General features: G+C 44.8%; 1 long non-coding RNA gene across 1 annotated transcript in view; it reads right to left on the minus strand.

Annotated features, from left to right (window-relative positions):
- The window catches only part of LOC113609562 (uncharacterized), a 590372-nt gene extending 572487 nt beyond the window's left edge, over positions 1–17885 (minus strand). The window contains exons 1-2 of the long non-coding RNA XR_003428682.1: positions 17485–17885; positions 925–1135 (exon numbers count right to left, since the gene is read on the minus strand). This is a non-coding gene — a long non-coding RNA (uncharacterized LOC113609562). The remainder of the gene's footprint in view (positions 1–924; positions 1136–17484) is intronic.
- Positions 17886–19730: the final 1845 nt, after the last annotated feature.

Raw genomic sequence — 19730 nt, forward strand, 5'->3', positions numbered from 1 at the left:
GACGAGAGCCAGCCACTGGCAAAGGGCCCTTTCAGCACAGCCTGTCAGGGAGGTTCTAGATGCCAGACCCTTACCCAGCTGGGCTGTGAGGTTCTCAGAGCTGCCGATGAGGCTGCAGGGCCCAGTGAGGAGAAGCAAGTGGGACTGGGGGACTGCATGCTCCTCTGTAGTGGGGTTTTTGCGTTTGGGATCTCTGTGGGCAGGCCAGTTAAAAACCCCTAGTAGAAAACCTAGAGCCTAGAAATCAACTTCAGCCAACTACCTGCAGACCAGATGAAGCCTTCCAGACAAAGTCCATTGCGAAGTGCTACAGTCCAGTGGCCACAGTTGAAGCCCATAGGGCAAAATATGGCTGAGAGGAGGATGGCTCAGCCGCCTGGGCCCTAACTGTGACTGCCCACCGGGACCTCGTGGCAAGAGGAACAGCAGGCAGGCCACATGCACTGCTTCAGTTGAGCCTGACGCTAAAAGCAGGTCTCCTAGTCTGTATCTCTTCCCCCAGTTTTCTACCCCACCCCACCCCAGCCCACCTCAAAGGGATGTGATTTTTATGTAGCCAAGGAACAGGCTTTACCCCACCCTTCACAGTGAGAGATCCAGCAGATTTGCAGACAACAAATGCACAGCATCACCTTTCCACAAATGAGAGAAGAAGAGGGATGGAGAGATGGAAACCAGGAAGGGCCAATGGGAAGGGAAAGAAAAGCACCAGGAAAGAGGAAGGAAGGGTTTTATTCCCATCAGAGGGACAGAGGCAGATTCTGAATGTACAAGTATGAGAAGCAGAATTGGAAAAAGGGGATGAAAGAGACAGAATTGGGGGGAAGTGGAAGATCTCAGTAACCCCAGAGCCTGGTGCAGAAGAGGAATGAAGTGAGTCTGCGTAGAATGAATAGATTAATCGTATTAACACACTGACCTGACCTCAAAGGAGAAATGATAACACTCGCCCAGCACTTTGTAGGTTCTGGCCGCAGACAAGCACTTCCAGGCATTTCCTGTTTCACTGGGTCGTGAACCGGCTCCTATGAATCAAACTCTCTTCTTGCGGTGAAGGCTGACAATGAACTCCTCAATGAACTGTCCTGATTCAACACTGTCATATGGGGTGGAGGAAATCTACATGGGTCACCATCTATGGGGTCAAAGAAATAAATGAACAAATTATACCCTGCCTAGGGGTTGCCCCTCCATCACCTCCCACCTCCCCCAAGCCCTCACAGCTCTGCTCTTTGCCCCTCGCTGTTATTCAGAAGCTGGCCATTCACCTCTGGGTGGGTGCTCTGCACTGAGCTTCTCCAGATAGGCTGAAAAAAAAGACCTTTTAGAAACTGTTGCATATTCTATGTCTTAAAACAGGTCTTTCAGCAGCAGATCTTCTATCTAAATCCACTTATCTTGGAAAGCTGGAGTGGAAGACACAGCTTATTTTTTTTCTCCCCTCACCCTCAAGAAAGTCCTCCAACCACCTATGCACATGTGCTTCTGTTCTGCTCTCTCTTTTGTGTCTCTGCTTCCAGAGAGGATGCTGGGAATAATACAGATGTTCCCCTTGTATATAGTTTGCATAGCAATTGCTGCAGAAATAAATATTACGGGCTTGGCATGGCAGGATCTATGGACAATGCCATAAGATAAATAAAAAAGGGAAACTGTGTAAGCTGTTTTTACTTTATTAGCTATAAAACCCAGGCTTAGGCAGGGATCAGAGAACCCAGCAGACATCATTCAACAAAAAGTGGCGCATTCTTTTGCTCTGCTTTCCTTTTTTTTTTTCCAAATGAGAACATCGCCACCTGGTGGGAATCTCCAAATCACCACCGGCAGTTTCCGAAACAACTCAGAGACAGAAACCCAAAACCTGAGCACAGAGGTCAGCGGCTGGCAGAAAGGAGGAACTGGATATTAGAAGAGCACAGGTTTCAAATTACTTGCTGGCCTTGTAGAGTCTCTCATATACAACTTGTTCCCAGGAGACCAAATCTCTTACAAATCTTTCTTTCTCTTCTGCAGCTCTCGTCTTCCCTGATTGTGGTTTTCCGGGCCTTCCGGCTCTCCTTGCTACTAGGTACTCAGATTGAATCCATTATTTAATGCCTAGTACACTACCCACCTTCTCCAAGAGTCCACTGAGACCACTCCAACCACGTTGGATTTCTCCCTCTTCCAACCTCCCAATGCACCTTTGTGCCACAAAATACACAACTTGATAAAATAATCTGCTCATTGCTCCTAGGCTGTTTGAACTTTCTCCTCAACTAAGGTCTGAGTCCCTGGATCTCTTAAACATTTATGCCATGGTCTCCAACTGGAGGCCACAGAGACAACCCAGCCTGGAGATAAGTTGGGGTTTGACATTCACACAATGAAAACAAAAGCTGTTGTTTCAACATTGGGAGATTTCACATAAAAATTTGAATTTCTAGAATTTCTGTTTAAAAAGCTTAATTTCTGCTAGAGCTGGGCCCACATGAAAGAGGCATGTTTCTGTTTTTTTTCCACAGTCCCCACCGTACTTTGTTGTACCATTAATAGCAGGTCTGAATTTCAGTTGCCATTTATCATTATGCTCGCTCTGAGTTTTTCTTATATCTGAGAAATATTTTTATATCCATGTCTCTGTTAAATGGGGGGAAGTAAGTAGTAGCCCAATATGCAAAAGACAAAGGCAGAGGGCATATTTCTTTGGGATCTTATCTATGTAACACACAAACATACAATCCACTTTATTTATTTCTGGTATTTGTCTGACCCTTTGTGAGATTTGAATTTCTTAATCCTCGGTTTGCTATAAGAAGCTCTAGACCTCCCACCAGGGTTTTGCTCAATCCAGACGCTCTCCCTAACAAGCCCTGCCCCATGCTCTTCTCTCCCATTGCCTATAGATCAGAGACCGGTAGATCTTCTTCTTTAAAGGATAAGAAAACCAGATATGGTTTTGCTTGAGGTCCATATGGTCTCTGTCACAACTACTCTACTGTTATAGCACAAAAGCATCTACAGATAACATGGAAACAAAGAGGCATAGCTGTGTGCCAATAAAACTTTATTCATATAAGCAGACAGCAGGCTACCAATCCCTGCAACAGGATATCTAACCATCGTGCCATCCTCCTTTTGGCATCACCTCCTCCAGCCTTGGTCAGGCTCATCTGTGATACGTTCTCAGTGAAATAACACTTTACTTCAAATCTTTCCTTCCCCACTAGGCTGAAAGCACCAAACTCCAAGATACTCCTGTATCTCCTGCGCTATCAGGGGAGTCCTATGATACACATAAGCGTAGCTAAAGAATGACTGTGAAGGACAGCAGGTGAATGCCATAACCAAGTCCAGAGTGCTCTGGCTGCACTGAGATTGAAGTCGGCTGCTTCTCTCTCCAGCAGCAGAACTGACAGAAGCACTCCATAGCTGACATGGGACTTCCACTGCATCAGGGACCCAGGCTCCTTCTAACTTGTTCTGTCCCTTAAGAAACAGCTCCCAAGCCCAGCATCCAGGTGGCTGTACCAACTCCCACCACTGTGTTTGCACAAAAGAGCTTAAATTCTAGAGCACGTTTCTCAAAATATAGGTGAATATCAGTCGAAGTAACTAGAAGAAGTCATTAGAGACTCTGCTACAACCATCTTTACTTCATTTACTCATTTGTACGTAAGTAAATTAGTTCTCCGTAAGGATTAGTTACTGTTAAAATCCCAAGCATGCCGCTACTCCACACTTCTGCATTGTTGCTGCCTGGAAGGTTCAAGATTTCATATGACGCCCCTCCCAGAAACACACAAGCAGAACACCCCTCCTCCATCCTGTGATTTTTCTCATAGAAATTATTACCATCTGATATTGCTATTTGTTTTTCTCACATCTATCTCACTAGAGTATAAGCTCCGTGTGAACAGGAAAGGTCCGGTACTTAGTAGGCCTTCAGTAAATATTGGTCAATAAATGAATGACTTTTGTCATTATTTCACAATGAGGAAGTTAAGAGAGGATTCTCATTTCTGTAGAATTTACGTAGAGAATTTAACATCCCAGATCACATCTCAGGAAGGTCTTTCTTGCCCAACAAAGGCTATTCTGTTTAGAGTAGCCTTTCCTTCCCATCCCTGCCACACTCTGTATACCCGGCTTTACTTCTTCCATAGCAATAATCATAACTGACATGTTAATTGTTTGTTTATTTGAATATTTTCTGCCTTCTCCCTTAGAATATAACTCTGAGAGAACAGTGGCTTGGTTTTGTCTACCTTTGTTACCCTAGAAAATAGCCTGTCACAGTGACAGCTCCCAATAAAAAGTATTCAGTGAGTGAAACCATCTACCCACCCATCCAACTTCCAACACTTAAAGTTCCCACAATGGGACATTCAAGGAGGTAGTGAGCTCACCATCACTGGAGACATCCAAATGGTGCCTGAACTACACTGACAGAGGTGTAGTAGAGATTAAGGTATTTGATGTATGAGCGCACTGAGAGGAGGTTTTCTGTCCTGAGGTCCATAGACATCTGCATGAATAACCTCAGGGGGTCTGAGATCTTGTAGATTATCTCAGACTTTCATGTACCTGGCTGGATTGTTCCAAAGAGATAATTCTAGCAATGTTTGCTGACTATTCCTCAGATATTGTTGGAAATGCAGAGCACTCAGAGATGAACAAGTCCCTGCCCTTATGAAGGTTCAAGTCTAATAGGAACAACAGGTAGTAAAGAGTCCAAAAAGGTGAATGAGGTCCCTAAGAGGAGCACAGGGGTCGCAGCAAGGGCCCTGCAACCAGTGGTCGGGGTCAAGGACGTGACTTGAGTCAAGGAAGTAACAAAGAATGATTTAGACTAGCTCAGGTGAAGTTGGAGATCAAAAAGGTTAAGAACCAGTGTTCTAGAAGATTCCTTCGAAGAAAGGCAGAAGAGCATGCAAGGAGTAGGGAAGACCCAGAACTGCCCAGTTCGGCAGATGATACCCACACTCTTCAGAGCAAACTCTCCTTGCTCTGAGAGACAGGAGTAATCATTACCCGAAGAGCCAAAGCTTGACAACGATCAAGACACCAAACAGGGCTACGAGACAGCAGTGCCCGCGGAAATGCATCATTAGTGCTCAGTGCCACATCAGTCTGTCCTTGTGAAAGTTAATGAGGACATGAAAATATCACAAGGAGACCTGAGCGCTGAGCGGCTAGAGCAATCACGTTATTATGCACTGTTCAGAGCTTGACAGAAACAAAGCTGAGACCATTCTTTGCTGTTCCATGCGAGTGCAGGAGTTTCATTTGTATAGTGTCTCCAGAGCCCCAGACCTGGAGAGCTTACCACTTGCTGAACAAACTCTCCAGCCCACAGGAAAGGCTTTGCAGGAGAGGACCCACCTCTTCCACTAGGTAGGACCCCATTGAGAAGGGTAGCTACGTGTGGACCTGCAAGGGCCCGTGGACACTCGGAGTCTTCTGTGAACTGTCCACTCTGCAGAGCCGACGAAGGTAGTGCCTACCAGCCCAGTGACTGTGGACAATTTAAATTCTAAATCCCTCAAGTCTCTAATCGATGAAATGGATATAAGAACGTTACCTCCCGCCACGGAGTTGTGGTGACAAATAAGTCAGATGTTTTGAATGCATCATGTGAACTATTGCCAATCCTTCCCCCCCATCCTCAGCTTCTGAGTGAGCTCCGAAAGCACTGACTCTCTGGACTCTCTATAAAATATGTTTAACGTACTAGGCACATCTTATCCTGTAATCAGAACCGGCTACATAGCTGGTGGCGCCCACTGCAAAGTCAAGCTGCAGGCCCCTTGTTCAAGAATTACTGAGAATTTCAGGATGGCCACAGCAGAGCATCCAGCCAAGCATGGAGCCCTTATGAGTGTGCGGTCCCGGTGACTGCACAGGTCACATATCCATGGAGCCAGCAGGTCAGTTATATCAACGTTCATTTTTATAAAATGGCCACAATTCCCACCACTCCTGTTTATAAACATCTTGATTTGGGGTCAGATTCTTTTTTGTTGATTATTTTATTCCACTCACAATACCTAGGGGATGTGCACTGTTAACCTCCCTGTTTTACAAATAAGGAAACCAGGTTTCAAGGGATGGAGTCCGGTTGAGTGAGTTGATCGAGGGAACACAGATTTGGGAATCTAGGTCTTTATGACTCTGAGGCTACAACACCAGCAGGGGTCATTCTTGGCTTAACTAAATATTCAGATGCATAAGATCACCATTGATCACACTTAGCCCCTCGGGGATGCAGGCCAGGAAAGACAGCAAGACAGGAGGACAGCACAAGTCATTCCTCTTCAGGTGGAGCAGACATTCCATGCAAGAGACATGCCCAGTGACAAGTCTTCACTCACAGGGGAACCCAAAGTTGGGGCTTTCCATCTTCTGGTGCTGGGGACCAGAAGAATGGCCAGGGGATGGGAGGCGGTCACTTTTAATTCCAATGGTCAGGTTAGGACACTGAGAATTGTTCTTCTGAGCCGAGATCTTGACCAAAGTGAGGAAAATCACGGATGGAAATTGCTGGTGGAAGAGCAGTGAAGCAGAGGGGCCAGTGCAGAGGCCCCTGCCAGCACCCAGCGAGGAGCAGAGTGACCAAGGGAGAGAGGACGTGAGGAAATAGAAGCTGGCGGCAGGGGGTGTCGGTGGCAGACCGCATAGGACTTTTTGAAGGCCACTCTGAGGACTTCGGCCTTTCCTCCAAGCTTGGCAGGAAAGGATATGTGATTGATGGGCAATAGCCGCCATGAATACGGAAGTGAAGGCAACCTCTGCGTATCGATGTAATGACGGTGCATCCTTGGGTACATCTTCAGACGATCCCTGCCGGCCCACTAATTTATAGAAGGAGGAGTATGGTGGGTGGGTGATGAAATATGACCTTTATATTTCAGATCTGTGCTGGGAACAGTGGGTATTCCAGCACTTGATTCAAACCTACCCGTAAAAAATTGATTTGGCCGTTTTCATGCAGTGACGGAAAGGTGCACACACGCACGCGCACAGGGACAAGGGTGAGAACGTTCCTCTGGATACAAGATGAGCGTTGGAGATGAGCTGATTGACACACAGGTTTTTACTACCAAGTATAAACCCTTCAGCTTTCAGGGGCTGGAAATCGACACCTTCCACAGATGCCACCTGCTCCACGATTCTGGACAAAAGAGATGCCATCTGTACTTTCCTCCCCTAAGTCTTTTCCGTGCCGTTCCCCAAACCTGGATGGTCCATGGCACCCTGACCAGCCATTGCATGGCTCCCCCAACAGACTCACTCCTCTCCAGCAAGACTGTGGCCCCCACTTCTTGGTCCTCAGACATCCCCGCCTCATGGCTTTCACTCTCACTCCTTCCCTTCTTAGCATGTTCCCAGATGCTAGGAGGCTGAGCCACTCGGTGCTTCTCAAAATCACCTTCTTTTGTGACCTTCCTTGACCACCCCACTTAAAATTACAAGGCCCCACCCAGAACTCCCTGTACCCCTCCCTGCTTGGCTTTCCTAGCAGCAACTATCAACAGCTGGCAAAATATAAATATCACCAAATATTACGTATTCTTTACTTCCCTCAACTAGACTGTGAGCCCCATGAGGGCAGAGAATCTCGTCTGTTTTATTCACCACCATCTACAACGTCTCAAGCACATAATAACACTTATTATTAGCATGCGCTGAATGGCCGAGTCAGTGAACCAGTGAGCAGCTGTCGGGAGCCCTGCTCATACAGCTTTGCCTCTTCTGCGCCGCATCACAGCATCCACTCTCCGGCAGGAAAATATAGCGAGAGGCCTGTTCAATAGTTCCTTGGAATGGGGGCACCAGGGGCTTCTACACAACGAGGTGGGACAGGCAGGCTTCCGGTACACCGGGATGACCAGGAACATTAACCTTGCACCTCTGGCCTCTCAACCTCTCCCACACGGGGTTAAGCAGCTGGAGAAAAATCACTTCAGTGCATTTGTTCTTCATATTTCCTAGCATCTAACATGAAGCTGGACACGTTCCAAGGTCGTTAGCCACATTTGAGGAATGAAAAGTAAATGCATGAAAGAATGTATGTATATATGTTACTCTGGGCTTTTTTTGACTGAGAGAATACAATCATTCAATCAATTATTATTCCCTGCTCCCCTGGAGAAGTTCAGCTTGAAGCAGAAGAGTACGCTGAGAAGAGTTGAAATGGAAGACACAACAGGGAGCTTATTTGGGGGATTTGGGCATTCTTAGCTTCCCTGAATCATTTGTATACATAGTTAAATAATGTGTTGGTTATGTGTGAAACTTCCAGCTATCAGATCTCTTAAAGGAAGTGCCCTGTGCACTGCTGGCCACATCCTAGACATCATCTGATCACAGGCCAAATAAGAAAAGGAATATGCAGTCACCAGGACGGTCCCATGAAGATCTAAAGCAGGCTGCTGTGACACGGGAGAGTGGAGACTTGGCAATTGTTGGGTTAATGTGCTACACACCAACAAGGCTTCGGTGGAATTGTTCCTGCTCTGGGTGGAATGCCTCTCTGGGACTCCTGAACCAGGCAGGGAGCAAAGAGGTTGAGAATGGGCACATTTGATAGAAGAGGGAATGAAATCTTGAGTCTCTTGACTCCTGGAGAAAAGAAGCGCCGCTATTTCTTACATAGAATCTGAATAAGTTAATACAAGGGAAATCTCCTCTTCTCTGCAGGCAACTTTGCATTAGGATACTTTCTTATCACAGGAGGATCTATCCTATGGTTGTCAAAAATTCACTTGGGGGCTTCCCTGGTGGCGCAGTGGTTGAGAGTCCGCCTGCCAATGCAGGGGACACGGGTTCGTGCCCCGGTCCGGGAAGATCCCACATGCTGCGGAGCGGCTGGGCCCGTGAGCCATGGCCGCTGAGCCTGCGCTCCGCAGCGGGAGAGGCCACAACAGTGAGAGGCCTGCATAACGCAAAAAAAAAAAAAAAAAAAAAAAATTCACTTGGTATGTTTTTCTGCCTGCAGTTGAAAACAATAAAAGCACTCCTTTGCATCAGATATTTGCATACAAATTAAATCTGGCACTTTTATAACGTACTACAGAATCTTCAGTGTGCACAGTATATGTGGCACAGTATATTATAACGGGGAAATACACATTTTTCCATTAACCAATTGCTTTTTTCACAGATGGATCTGTAAGGGAGTTACAAGAAGGCAAAAGGAAAAAAAAAGAGAAAAAGATAAAAACCCCTGCAACAAAAAAATAAACCAGGTCTGAAATTCTGACAGCTTCATCCAGTGAAAAGTGGTTAAACGGGTCTTTGAATTATCCTACCCTACACTGCTGTCTGATTGTTGTGCTTAGAGAATGAGTTTTACAGACACTTATACAGGACAAAATCATTAGAGAAGAGATAATGGGACACCACAGTAATGATTGTGGGAAGCTGCACTGGGCCTTAATTAAATTCAAGTGAAAAGCACTGTTCTTTTGCAAAAGGTAGATGGATCCCATCTTGAGAAGAAGCCTCTTTCATAATCCCAACGTTCCGCACAGCAAGAAAGAAGATAACAGTGGACCGTGTCCTAGGCTTGGAGCTCACAGCCAAGGGCAAGGGAATTAAAAACAGAATTGAGTTCCAGCTATTGGGTTTCCTATGCTTCAATTCCTATAATCCTCTAAAGATAACTACCCTACAGACAGTGCCTGCTACATTGTAGGCCTTCAAATCACTGCTGAATAAATGTATGAGTCAATCAATTTTATAAAACTGATACCAGGAGAAATTAAGAAATTTGCCTAAAATCACACTGGGGTTCAAACCCAGTTCTGTTGGACCCAGAAGCCTTTCCAGTGCCCTTTGTTTCCTCTGTTGAATGGGGGCATGTTTCTGTATCCAGAGAAGGAAGATTCTGGAATGGAAAATGAGCAGGAAGCAATGAGACCAGTTCCTTTTTGAGATGAGGAGGTATCCCAGGCCACACAATGACTTTCATGGGCCAATAAATACTTTTGCCTTCCTGGGCCCCTTCCTCCATAAAATGGTATTAAAAACTACATTATACGACTGGGTTTGTATGAAGACCAATATAATCCAAATTGGATTTTTTCTTCTGATTTTAAAAGAAAGTAAAAGATTTTTATGGGCCTCTAAGAGAATCATGGGTCCCAGGCACTGCACCTACTGTTGTCTTACGGAGACCGCAGCCCTGACAGCATCACGTAAAAACTCCATCAAGTAGAAACATTGCACACACAAAAATTTTATAGTGAGTCCACATCCCTGCAAGGTTTTGATGCTCGCAACATTTACCAAACACTATTGAAATCAGTACCTAACAGGTCAGTTAGGATCATGGTTCACTACACATGCTAGAGACCCTCAAGTAGGAATTTTTCACATGAAATAAGTCCAGACAAGGGCAGTCCTTATACAAGGGCTGGTCCAGCTACTCACGGGGAGTCCTTCTCGTTTCCTCTCTGACATCCTTACCAAGTGTCTTTGCTCCTCGTGGAAGCAAGATGACTTCTCCACCTCCAACCATCCCATCTACATTCCAGGCAAGATGAAGAAGAAAGTGCCAAGGATGAGGGATAAAAGCCTTTGCCTTAGAAGCTTTGTTTTATGGGGAAAGGAAGCCTTCTGCGGGCTGGGATTGGGTCCCATGACATTCCAGAGAATCTGGAAAAGTAAGTATTTTCAAGTAGAATCACTGCCTCCCCCAAAGGGTTGTTAGGAAGGAAAAAGGTTTAGTATAGAAAAAAATGGAGCTTGAGTGGGCAATCAGCAGTGTCTGCTTCAACAGCCCTAATTCCTATGAAACAAAATGACTCCCTGGTCCCAGTGTGTGGCCAAATCTTTGAAAATACTACCCAGTTCAGGAAAGTTTCAGCTCAGCAGAAAACCGGGCGAGTTCTTTGGTTTTCACCAGAATTCGATAATCCAGGCCACTCTGCCCTCTGTTAACACTCGAGCAAAAGAGACATCATAGCATACTGTCGATTAGCTAACATGTCGACAGTAACCACCTCCCCAGGCTGTATTTATTTTTAATAACTGTCTTATTTCCCAGTACAAGACACTGGAGTTGTCTTTCTGGGCCAATAAAAATAGGTGTGTCACTCGCATCTACTTCTTCCTGGCTGGATCTTACCTGCTTGCTAAGTTTTAGCTCGAGTGCTATTCTCTCAATAAAAACTTGCTGTTTGCAGCACAGGTGGCTGCAAACGCCTCTCGGTGCTCTCCGGGCCCAGGGATCCAAAATTCACCTTATCGGCTCCCCTCCTACCGGACAGTGAGATACATTGAACCCTCGCTACTGAGCACAGTTCTTGGTCATTAAGGTACACAGTCAGTGTTTGTGAACAAAACGTGAACATGACTCAACAAAATATTCAGCTGTTCTGCTGGGGTAGGATTAGGGTGACCAACTGCCCAGGTTGGCCTGGGACTCGGGGCTTCCCTGGACATTGGCCTTTCTGTGCTAACACCAGGAAAGTCCAGGCCAGCCAGAGGAGCTGGCCGTGGTGAGTACGGTACCCATGCAGCACTGGCTTAGAGCCGATTGGAAATAATATCATCATTATTAACAAAATCATTTATTGAGTGATAACACTGTACCAGGCCCTCTCTTAACAGTTTACCTGTATATTTTGTCCTCACAAGAACTCTAAGAGGAAGGGACTAATGTTATTCCCATTTTACAGGTAAGGAAGGAGAGGTGCAAACTTTAAATCGCTGAGCCAAGGATATACAGTTAGAAGCAGCAGAGGTGGACTCGAGCCCAGGCAGCCTGGCTCTAAAACCCAAGCTCCTGCCTCACCCGGATCCTCCTGAAGACGTCGGGCCCTGTGAGCTGAGGCCCATTTACTTGCTCAGGCTGTTGCATCGCTGATGTGCGTGAGAACTTCCATCTTACAGCTGGGGGAGGAGGAAGAAATTTGTGGAAGACCTGCCCTCACCTGTCTCTAATCGCTGGAAACGACTGATGCAGAAACAACCACCACCAGCCAAACTGGTTTAAGACATGTCACAATAAAAAGCTCTGCATCTTATGTTATAAAGATAAGTAAATAAAAGGTAATATACATAAAAGAAAAAAACACACAAGCAAAAAACCCCTCTGCATCCTATAGCCCGCCCTTGGCTATTACATTACATTTACTAAACGTAAGGTGCCAAGAAGTTTGCAAAGTAAAGAAACTGGTTTGAGGTGACATTTACCAAAACTTCACTTAAGGATAAACCTGTTTTTTTTTGTTTTTTTTTTTTTTTTGCCCAGGAACTTGAGTTGGCCTCTCATAGGCCACCCTGGGGAATCCTGGTCTAGCAGTATCTGACCCCCCGTCGCTGCTGCTAACTGACATTTCCCTCAGCAAAAGGAAAGAACCAGAATTAGACACTGGGCTTTTATGCCTTCAGAGCCGAGTTTTTCCTATTGTTCTCGGCTCTTTCTTCCTTCTCCAAGTAAATCACAGGATCATCAGAAACCCCATTGAAGCCTCTGTAGGACCGCACTGTGATCTTTATCTTCAAAGCCATCCAGCTAGGCCTCTTGCTTGAAATTTGCATGACAGCTAAAGCAAAGTAAATTTGGGGGCTGGCTTCCTTTGATAACCAAATGTTTCTCTTTCTTTCTTTGTTCTGTAGGGACAGCTTTAAAAGGAATTCAGTGATGAGGAAAATAATTCTACACTATTTAGTTCTGGGCAGTCACCGTGACTGGAGCATCCGCTTAAAATAGGAACTGCGTGGCTTGTCTTCAATAGAGGTCAATTATTAAAAGACTGGACTGGAAGGTTTAAAAGGTGAGCAGGGGTCCTGGGTGGAAGCCACATGTGGAAGCAGGAAAGAGGCAGAAAAACTCAACTGGAACCTAATCCTCAGCCCCACTCAGCTTGCTTTCTCTTCAAGAAGTACCTTCTGCACAGGACCGGCCACGGAGCTGGTGAGACCCAGTGTACAATTAAAGGGGAGCCTCCGTGTTCAAAAAGCAAGAAAGAAGTGCCGCTCAAGGAACTAAAATGTAACCTGTTTTCCTTTCTTCCTTATTCTCTCTGTTGGTCACTGTTTCTTTTTTTTTTTTAACATCTTTATTGGAATATAATTGCTTTACAATGGTGTGTTAGTTTCTGCTGTATCACAGAGTGACTCAGCTATACATATACATATATCGCCATATCCCCTCCCTCTTGCGTCTCCCTCCCTCCCACCCTCCCTATCCCACCTCTCTAGGTGGTCACAAAGCACCGGGCTGATCTCCCTGTGCTATGCGGCTGCTTCCCACTAGCTATTTTACATTTGCTAGTGCATATATGTCAATGCCACTCTCTCACTTCGTCCCCCGTCCTCAAGTCCATTCTCTACATCTGCGTCTTTCTTCTTGTCCTGCCCCTAGGTTCTTAAGAACCTTTTTTTTTTAGATTCCATATATATGTGTTAGCATAGGGTATTTGTTTTTCTCTTTCTGACTAACTTCACTCTGTATGACAGATTCTGCGTCCATCCACCTCACTACAAATAACTCAATTTCGTTTCCTTTAACGGCTGAGTAATATTCCATTGTATATATGTGCCACATCTTCTTTATCCATTCATCTGTCAGTGGACACTCAGGTTGCTTCCATGTCCTGGCTATTGTAAATAGAACTGCCATGAACACTGTGGTACATGACTCTTTTTGAATTATGGTTTTCTCAGGGTATATGCCCAGTACTGGGATTGCTGGGTCTTATGGTAGTTCTATTTGTAGTTTTTTAAGGAACCTCCATACTGTTCTCCATAGTGGCTGTATCAATTTACATTCCCACCAATAGTGCAAAAGGGTTCCCTTTTCTCCACACCCTCTCAAGCATTTATTGTTTGTACATTTTTTGATGACGGCCATTCAGACGGGTGTGAGGTGACACCTCATTGTAGTTTTGATTTGCATTTCTCTAATGATTAGTGATGTTGAGCATCCTTTCATGTGTTTGCTGGCAATCTGTATATCTTCTTCGGAGGAACATCTGTTTAGGTCTTCTACCCATTTTTGGATTGGGTTGTTTGTTTTTTTGATATTGAGCTGCATGAGCTGCTTGTATATTTTGGAGATTAATCCTTTGTCAGTTGCTTCATTTGCAAATATTTTCTCCCATTCTGAGGGTTGTCTTTTCCTCTTGGTTATGATTTCCTTTGCTGTGCAAAAGGTTTTAAGTTTCATTAGGTCCCATTTGTTTATTTTTGTTTCTATTTCCATTTCTCTAGGATGTGGGTCAAAAAGGATCTTGCTGTGATTTATGTCACAGAGTGTTCTGTCTATGTTTTCCTCTAAGAGTTTTACAGTGTCTGGCCTTACATTTAGGTCTTTAATCCATTTTGAGTTTATTTTTGTGTATGGTGTTAGGCAGGTGTTAGGCAGTTTTCCCAGCACCACTTATTGAAGAGGCTGTCTTTTCTCCATTGTATATTCTTGCCTCCTTTATCAAAAATAAGGTGACCATATGTGCATGGGTTTATCTCTGGGCTTTCTATCCTGTTCCATTGATCTATATTTCTGTTTTTGTGCCAGTACCACACTGTCTTGATTACTGTAGCTTTGTAGTATAGTCTGAAGTCCAGGAGCCTGAGTCCTCCTCCAGCTCCATTTTTCTTTCTCAAGATTGCTTTGGCTATTTGGGGTCTTTTGTGTTTCCATACAAATTGTGTCATTGTGTTTCTTATCTGCTATTAATCTCTTAAGAAAAATCAAGATTTTAAATTAGCACAAATTTTACTGGTCATCTTTTACATCAATCATGCCATGTCCGTTTTTAATGTTAATATAAGAACATTCAATTCATATGCTGAATCACCAAAATTACACACCTCGTATTCCTTAGCTCATATATGCATATGCATTTTGTTCTTGTCAGAACAGGAGAAAAGCTGCACAAAAACTAACACACTTGTTTTTATTTCACTTCTTGACACATGGACATTCTACCAACACCCTTTATCTTGGCCTTTCTGACGAATGAGAAAGGATTGAAAGGAAAAGGAACTGTGGGTTTTCTCAGCTTTCCTTTTCCTTCTATGACAGAGGGGAAGACCATGTGTAAGAAAGGATATGATGGACTTCCTCGGTTGGTTGTGTTTCATAGACCACCCCTACCTTCCTTCTGCATTTGAAGCAAGTTCTGGTTCAAAGGGAAAGCATCTCAGGCTGTCAAGCCCCCTGCTTACTCCATGATGGATATGACACCCTTGTGTTGTACTTGCTTTGGGGATCCCTGAACTCCCATGCATCCTGGGGCCTCAGGAATTCTGTGTTTATGGGGCACGACGAATGCTATGTACAAACATAGCATCGGGGAGCAGCGAGTAGACGCATACTGCAGGCACCTCTTCTGCTCATACGCATGCTCCATTGTCCAATGGGACTTTACTTACAAACACAAGTTCAAAGATAAAAGTATGAAGGATTTCAAGATGGCCCCAGCAGAGCCAAATGTGGGGCCTTGTGAGCATGGAGTCCTTGTGTGACTGCATGGATTTTGCACCCATGAAACCAGCCCTGCTGTGTGTACGCGTGTACTAGATACAGAACCAGGGGCTTAAATCTGAGAGCCCATATCTGAGGGCTGTTGCACGGCATAAGAATATAACAGGGAGCAGAGCTTCTCACATTTTCTCTGTTCACAGTGCGTTTCGTAGCTCAGTAAGTTTTCCATAATACCCTTAGGCCAAGAGAAATATTTAGTAGTTCCATTTTTTTAAAAACATCTTTATTGGAGTATAATTGCTTTACTCCAATTAGTTTGTTAGTTTCTGCTTTATAACAAAGTGACTCAGCTATACATATACATATATCCCCATATCTCCTCCCTCTTCCATCTCCCTCCCTCCCACCCTCCCTATTCCCACCCCTCTAGGTGGTCACAAAGCACCAAGCTGATCTCCCTGTGCTATGTGGCTGCTTCCCACTAGCTATCTATTTTACATTTGGTAGTGTATATATGTCCATGCCACTCTCTCACTTCATCCCAGCTTACCCTTCCCTCTCCCTGTGTCCTTAAGTCCATTTTCTACGTCTGCGTCTTTATTCCTGTCCTGCCTCTAGTAGTTCCATTTATTAAGCTGTTTGGTCCAAGCCATTTAAGCTGTCCTAACAAATTAGGAACCATTAAAAAATACACCTAAATCAAAAGAAAATCTATTTTTAATTTTATTCTTAACCACAATTGCTTGCTAAGGGGATGTGTGTGTCTATAGGGCACTGAAGTTCCTCAAATCTGGGAATCAGACTGGACACCCACTGCCACCCTCATTTACTGGTCCACACCTATTTTTCACACAGTACTTTTGCTTCTTATTGCCAAAAACCCAGTTTCACAAAAATGATATCATAGAAATGAATTTAATGTGATCTAATGTTGAAATTGAACAGCCTCCAGCCAGCAGTTCCCAAAGGTTCAATAGATGTTGAATATCACTGTTTGCTGCAAAAAGTTAATATATCCCACAGCACCTCTGTGAACTCACTGTGGCGCCCTGGGCACCTCAGCACATAGTTTGGGAACCACAAGTGTAGAAGTAAAGCATGTGGGCCCTGGAGTCATCACCTGCACAGGGATGGTGTAAGGATTACGCTTGGCACACACAGGAGTTCCAGAAAAGTTAGGGCTCCCTGGCACGGAGCCACGTTAACGGAGGTATTTTATTTGGTGCTGGGGGGACAAAGCTTAGCCAATTAGATACAGCTCCTGCCCTCAGGGAGCTTGAGAAGCACGGAGAAGGCAGACAATGCAATAAGCACACGAACATGTCACTATAAACAGTAATTAGTGCTACGCAGGAACCGCTCTGAGTACTTTAAAAGCTTATAACTGGCGGCTTCGTCTGGTCTGGGGGATCCCAGGAAGGAACTCAGAGCCTGGTGTTTTAATTAATGTCTAAAGCAAGTGTTGGTTTTGCAAGAGTAGAAGAAAATAAGGTTTTTCCAGGCAAAAGGAACAGCAGAAAAATGACCCCTGCAGTGAGAGGGTGCAGGTCCTGCTCAGGGGAGGGCTAAGCATTCCCTTCCACCAAGAACATTCATCTCACAAGTGATGCTGAGGACAAGCGACGCCTGCAGGACCAGGGTCCCCAGAGGATCAGCTGGTTCCGGAAGGCCCGGATCGTACAGAGCAGGACTCTGCGGACCTTGCCTGTAGAGGGCACGTGGCCCCTGACACCACCACTCAACTCTGCAGTTGTGCAAAAGCAACCACAGGTAACAAACAAACGGGCATGGCTGTGTTTGAATACAGCTTTGACGAAAGCAGGGATAGGCTGGCTTTGGCCAGCATTTACAGATCCTCGCTACAGAAGCCTTCCACGTGTGCCTCATTAGGTAGGCCAAAGGAGGGTAGCTACCTACTGAAAAAAGCAAAGCTAGTGCTGGGCCTCCTAGGGCTTCCAATGGAAAAAAAGTAAATAAACACAACATGTAAACACAGCAGAGAGACAACAAAGACAAGCAGTCACCGTCCGGTCAAAACTCAGAGCAAAAATAGTAATTCTTACCCTTCTCCGACATCTTTAAATCCACCCAAGCAACCTCAGCTCTTCAGTACAGGAGGGGACTGCATCATTACCAAAGGCCAAAGATAATAACATCAAGGAGGAAAGCACTCCGGGGGGAAGGGTGGGCGGGGGAAGCCTGATTGGCTAGTGGCTGAGCGCCGGGTCGTTAGAAACAGCAGCTGGGTATCCGGCTCTCTGCTTCACCTGGCGCGCTCTTTGCAGTCTGTGCTCTGCTTTCCTGAGCAGCTTCTGGCTGGCTTTTTCCTATTAAAAACAACAGTGCGAGAAGCCCTTGCACTTTAGGCATCTCCGAGAAACAAAGAAGGTCAAACTGAGTCTCCTTATTAGTTGTTATGGCAACAAAGAAAGTATTGCAGACGCACGGGAAACGCCACTATAGACCTCACCGCCTGAGCTTTAGTCACAACACAGCTCCCCTTCCTGGGTGTGAGCACCCGCCCCTGCGGAATCTCACTGGTGCCCTCAGCCGGGCCGCATCCCAGCTCCGCCTGCTGACTTCCCCGAAGGCATCTTGTTTAAGAATACCTTGCTGACTGCCTCCAGGTAACACATCTCACCTGATGGGAATTCTCTCCATTTCAATCTCCTCAAGGTTTCTTAAAACGGGATTTATACCTCCTGCATTGGAATTACCTAGAGATGCTGATTGAAAATATAGATTCATCAGCTCCACCCCAGACCAGCTAAATAAGTTATCTTTTGCCAACATTTGGTAACTACAAGCTCAGAGAGTAGAATGTGGGCAGCGGTATTTTCTTCAGCACAAATGTAGGCAAATGACTATCACCTGCTCCTGCCTTGGCTCACCCAAATCCCTGTAGGTTGAGCCAAAAGGTCTCTTTGAAATCAGCCAGCACTGACTTTCATCAGAAGATAAGCAGCTTGACCTCCAACATTTAATCAAAAGAACTTAAAAGTTCAGTATGAATGAGAAGTACTGAGTTTGTGTGGAAATCTCAAAATGGATTTATTTTTTCTGGGACTGAAAGGAAAAATTTTTGTTAATGGTACAGTATTCCCCTCTGCAAAGGTCAAAATTGCCCCCCCCAAAAAATCATAAAATATCTCTTTATGTAAATGTGCGTTCTCCTTAGTTTTTTCTATCTCCTGCACAATTGGCTTAAGTGCTTTGAGGTCATGGATAAGGCACTGTGAAGGAAGGTACACTGCTGGTTATATTCACACCGTATTTTTAGCAACTAACACACAGCCTGGAATACCCAGAGACAAGACAACACTTGGTAAATGAATAAACGAATCACAGAAACCCAAGCAGTCTCACGTGGAAAGCATTTTAATAACTACTGCATCATGCTGCCTTAAATTGGGTAAAAGGTCTTTTTAGCGCCGGCTACAATAAGCATGCAAAGGGGAAGACAAAACCACACCTTCTGCCAAAAAATAGTCACTTTTCTCAGTATATAATTAAAACAGAAACAACTACGTCTAAGTGAATCCTGCCGCTTAACCTCTGGGTTTGTTTATCCGCAATGTTGGTGCAAGTGCTTGAGAATTCAGTTTGGTTTGTGTACAAATCCACCACAGCTTTGAAATGTTCCCCCTTCTCACACTTGGATATTCACCACTGACGTTAGGGATTAGAAAAAGAAAACTCAAAACCACTTCAAATCACTATTTCTCTTATTTAAGACCAGAAATTAAAGTGTTTAAATTTCTCATGGTTTCTACCAAAAACCTGAAACTGATAAAAGACAGAATTTGGTGTTCTTACAATCTAGAGTAGGGAGGGGTTGTCAAGTACGGTGTGGGCGAATCCAGCCTGTGGCTTGTTTTTGTCAATAAAGTTTTACTGGCACATAGCCATGCCTCTCCTTTAAGTATTACTGTCTATGGCTCTTTTTTGCAATACAGTAGGAACAGTGACACCATATGACCCCCAGAGCCTAAAATATTTATATTCTGGCCCTTTAAAGAAAAAGTTTGCTGCCCGCTAAGGCAGCATGTGTAAGGGATTTTACACAGCAGTCTCTGGAATCAGATTGCCTGGGTTCAAATGTGTCTACCATTTAGTAGCTGTTAGCATAATCAAACAGGAAGGCCATTAGACTGGGGTGATCCTAATGCCTTGATAGCCTACATGAGCAAAGCAAAACGTAAGCCAGAGTCAGTGCGTGAAAATCCGAGAAAATGAAACTTAGGAACAACCAACCGCAAACAGCCCACTAGCCTTTCCCAGATAAGGCAGCCACTAGAGTCAGTCAAAT

This window comes from Aethalodelphis obliquidens, unplaced genomic scaffold (genome assembly GCF_003676395.1).
Source record: "Aethalodelphis obliquidens isolate GAN/ISIS:26980383/991018 unplaced genomic scaffold, ASM367639v1 scaffold57, whole genome shotgun sequence".
In the NCBI taxonomy this organism is placed as follows: Eukaryota; Metazoa; Chordata; class Mammalia; order Artiodactyla; family Delphinidae; genus Aethalodelphis; species Aethalodelphis obliquidens.